At 41.8% G+C, this 4,631-nt stretch overlaps 1 long non-coding RNA gene across 1 annotated transcript; it reads left to right on the forward strand.

Annotated features, from left to right (window-relative positions):
* Positions 539 to 3,480, forward strand: LOC110430691. The gene is made up of 4 exons (XR_002448023.1): positions 539 to 2,218; positions 2,658 to 2,865; positions 2,944 to 2,977; positions 3,087 to 3,480. It is a non-coding gene; the product is annotated as an uncharacterized LOC110430691 (long non-coding RNA).

Genomic DNA, 4,631 nt, shown 5'->3' on the forward strand with positions numbered 1-4,631 from the left:
ACAATATGGACTTAAAGTCTAAATAAGACTTGGAGTCTTCTTTTTTCTACCTATTTCTTCAATAAATATACTGTCACATCAGCAAAATACCATAAATAATATGTAATTAATTGTCTTGGACTCTATGATAGAGTCTTGCATTGTGAGTGCCCTAACCGAAGCAGGCTTAGGGCACTCACAATGCAAGACTCTATCATAGAGTCCAAGATAATTAATTACATATTATTTATGGTATTTTGCTGATGTGGCAGCATATTTATTGAAGAAAGAGGTAGAAAAAATAAGACTCCAAGTCTTATTTAGACTCTAAGTCCACATTGTTCGAGGTAATAAATAACTTTAGAATCTAAGATAGAGTCTGCATTGTGAGTGCCCTTAGAGCATCTCCAAGAGCTTGGCTAAACTTAGTAGTCAAATTCTAATGTTTAGCCATTTTGTAAAATAGATAACTTCTTAAAAAAGAAGAGGTTCACAACAGCCTTGCTATCAGATAGCTAGTGTCAGTGGTTGGCTATATATGACCAGCGAAAATCAAGGGATAGCAAACTTTCTATTTTACAAAACCAAATAGCACATCTGTTGGAGCCTATTTTTCTTCTATAGAAGTTCTAAAAGGCGTCCATAACAAGAATAGCAAAGCTGTTGGAGTTGCTCTTATGCGGCCAGTCGGCATTGCCCAGCGGCTAGAATTTTTGATATTTATTTAATCCTGAATTCACACGCCCCTCGACATTTAACAGTATGTATCTATATCTATCTATCTATCTATCTATACTATAATTGACCACTTCAAATAATTTTAGATCCACCAAGAAAAACGGCCCCCGCTGAGTAGTCTAACCATTGTGTACCTAGAAAATTACACACAAGAATTTATCTCTATTAAAATCAAGGGCTCACGAAACAACTATGTCAGATCCAAAGGCCTAGAACCAAAGTTTGATGCGAGGCTTCTCACCCCTTCACACCCACTCCCTCCCCTCATGTGTCGTCCCCCGCACGCCGCAGATTCGATTCCTGAGACTCGCTAGAAAAAAAATCATGGTATAGAAAGAAAAAAAACCTCCCCCGTACAACCACAGCAGCACGGGAGGCTGCTGCAACGGCCGTCGTCGCATGCGCATGCGCTCCGCCGGTCGCGCCTCTATCAGCCGCTACTGCCTCATCACGCAGGCGGGGCGCAGTTCCGTGGAGCGACATGTACAAGTGTCGGCCGCACAGGCGCAAGGTCACACAGGCATGCGCGGCGTCGACGGAGCCGCTGCGGTCCTCGAGGACGCACAGACAAGCGGAGGCACGTATGGGCCGGGACCGCAGGGCCATAGGATGGCAGGACTTGTGGGACGCGCGATTCGCCAGAGGCCCGCCAAGCCCAGGGTAGCAGGACTCGCTGCCCTCGACGCCTCGCTCCAAGACGTACGGCGGCGGCCCTCACCATGCTTCTCGGAATCGTGCTCGAAGCCATGACTAGGCCACGTGGAAGCAGTCCTCGCCATGTTGCGTGGAGCCATGCTCGATCACCGGCCCTCCCCGTGCTGCATGGCTCCTCACGACCTCATTGGATGTTTGTTGTACTCTACCACATGCAGGTTCTTCTCTCTCCCTTTCCTAAGCCCCTTCTGATTCATAATCCAATACAGGTTCCTAATCCAATGGGCTTTGTGTTCTCCTGCAATGGATTTTTTTACTCCCTAATGATGTTGCAAAGTGTCCTCTTTAAAGCCCTGAAGATGTTCGACAAAATGGCAGAGTTGAATGGCACACTCATGGTCAAGCAATGCATTTGCACCAAGGTACCTGGTAACAATAGAATTCTTTGATTCGTGTCAATTTAAGCTCTACAAAGAAACTCATGATACCTTGCCATTTAAATCTAAAACTGGACCCTTTTTTTAGGACCCTCCAACTTTCAATTCCATAGAGAAAAATAGTACGAAAGCAACCAATTTTTTCTGTTTTCTTGCTCTATTCTGAAATGATATATTTGGCAAAATGGTCACAGAGAGCATTTGTGTCAACCTACATTTGGTTACTGCAGTTATTCACAAATTCTGATAAAGCTCGTGTGGAGGAAGCTCTGCACAGACTTTGTTTATAGGGTTTACTGTGTTCACAAATTACTAGGACATGGTTGTGAGTAGTCCTTTCTCTTCTCTATGTGCAAGATGGTAACAGTAAAAGAGCTAGGACTTCAACATAGTACTATGGACAATGCAAGGTAAATTTAGATCCCCTTACAATATTCAATTATTAAGTCATTGCTGACATGGAGAGCAGTAGAGCTTTCTCATCCTCTGTTCTTTGTTTGACGTCACTTTAGGAGCTCCTTTTCTGCCTCTGATAGATGTAGTGCCTAGCCATTTGCTATCAAAATCATTGAATGCTACATCACCAAATTATATTTTTCTAGGTGCCAAGATTTATGGTTTTTTAAAAATTTAGGCCAAGAATAATTTATGTTTTTAGGGGTAGAGATGACTGAAAAAATGTGTGGAAATTTGTCTTTGATTTGGAGGTGGGGTGGGGGTGGGGGCATACTTTATCATCCGGTGAAACAACAATGATATTTGAATGGCCCATGATGTGTAAATGTCAATGCTCTTGATCGATGTGAAGTGACTGCATATTCTTTTTAATTCCTTTTATTGTTTTGCCAGCTGACCAAAATCAAGCAATTACCATGATATCATATATGCATCGTCAGCAGAGACAGCACAGGTAAGAAGGAAAATTGTGTACCTTCAGTGCTCCAATAGATAGGAGATTGTCAACAACAAGACAATTGGGGAAGGTTCAGACAACATTTTGCTTGTGGGAATGGAGGGTGTTGCACCAGGTTCTGTCAGCATTGATGTTCTACATGTGGTGAGGATATTAACACTTGCATCAAGATTTCTGTTATTTAGGCCAATGAATACGAAGGTTTTTGCTGTTTGTTTGCAGAAAGTTGAAGATCCACTTCACTTTTATAATCAAGGTATGCTAACGAACACTTTTTTTATTTAATAAATTGTTATTTTTGCATGTGAACTTGCCTCTACAGATATGCACAAACTCATATGATCTATCTTGGAAATTGAATGCAGTTTTGGATTCCAGAGAGCTCACTAGGTCAGTATCATTTCTATTTCACTAGACTAGAGAACATTACACTTGTGACTATCAGGTGATGGCTTGGGGGGAAAGGTCATGCTTGGATACGCAGGGAGTGGCAAGCTTATTGCCTTTTGCAAAACAAAAAACAGTTTTTAGGAGTGGCAAGCTTATTGCCTTTTGCACACAAAAAACAGTTTTCAGTGAATGAAGGATTGTTCCTAACCATCCTTGCACTGAACTTTCTCAACCTGCCTATTCTCGGTTGGCATTAGAGAAGGAATAGGGTTCCACCATTCTTGTACTGCAGTTAATTTGACCCAACTTAAGGCATGGATAATATTTTTGACGAGAAACAATTATATTGCTTTCTTTTCTACAATGTAATTTGGTTGAATTTGTATATATTTGAGTTCTAATTTGTACGTATCTGAATGTTGGCGTAGCGTTAGCACGGGCAATATACTAGTTATTAAAGGATAGCTAATATTTTATATTTAAAATATATAGATCACACAATAAAAAAATAATACTGTAAAATTTAAATATCAACATTAAAGTGACAGTATCTTCAAAAATAAAGTTTGTGAAATGAAATATAATTACGGAGAGTATGACGTCATAGACCTCACCTAACATACATCACATCACCACCTACTCTCCTCCACTTACCATCCGTTTTTTTACCAGCCAAATCCATCAAACTTTCACTCACTTTGCTTAGGATTGAAGCAAAAATAGCAGCCACAAAATTTGAGTGGAGGAGCAGCTAGCACATGGGCGGCCGCCTGACCTTCTTTGGGCATCCGTCCGGCCATCTCCTCCTCTATAAAAGGCCTTCCTCCATTCACTTCCACACACCACACAAGCCATTTTAGTAGACAAACTTTCAGCTCTCGGCCTCCAGCAGTTCAGAGAGAGTTTGGGAGAGAAGGAGAGCTTAGAAAAAGTAGAGAAGATGATAGGAATTTAGGAGAGTGAGCAAGAGCTTAAGGGCTAGTGAAAGAGGGGTAGTGCTGCAAGAATTTTGTTGACGCCGTTTTTGGTATGGGTCAAGATAATCGAAATGGACCAATCGGTAATAAGGAGATTGTTGCATTGTACTAACAGGAAGGTGCCGATGAAAATTAGTGCCGATGGAAGGTGATGATTGGCAAAAAGGGTTCTCTTAGTTTGAATTCAGAAGTATTGATTAATAAGGTCAGAGATGGTGTTTGTCGATTCAAGGGTTATTGCCGATGGTATTTATGGTGCTGCGTTGCCGATGCCGATGAAAGAAGATATGAAGACTGCTGCTTGTGGCATGTGTCGACGAAAGCAAGTCGGCAGTCTACCTTGGGGTATACCCACGGTAGTAGTTTATCGGCAGACAGGTGCGCAAGCTACAAACTCGATGGTGACGCAAGACACAGACAAGGATTTTATCCAGGTTCAGCCGCCGTGTGAGCGTAATACCTACATCCTGCGTCTGATTGTATTGTTGTGTGTTGGATCGAATTATCTAAGGGGGGTCCCTTGCCTCTCTTTATATAGTCCAG

The sequence above is a fragment of the Sorghum bicolor genome, chromosome 10 (genome assembly GCF_000003195.3).
Source record: "Sorghum bicolor cultivar BTx623 chromosome 10, Sorghum_bicolor_NCBIv3, whole genome shotgun sequence".
Classification (NCBI taxonomy): Eukaryota; Viridiplantae; Streptophyta; class Magnoliopsida; order Poales; family Poaceae; genus Sorghum; species Sorghum bicolor.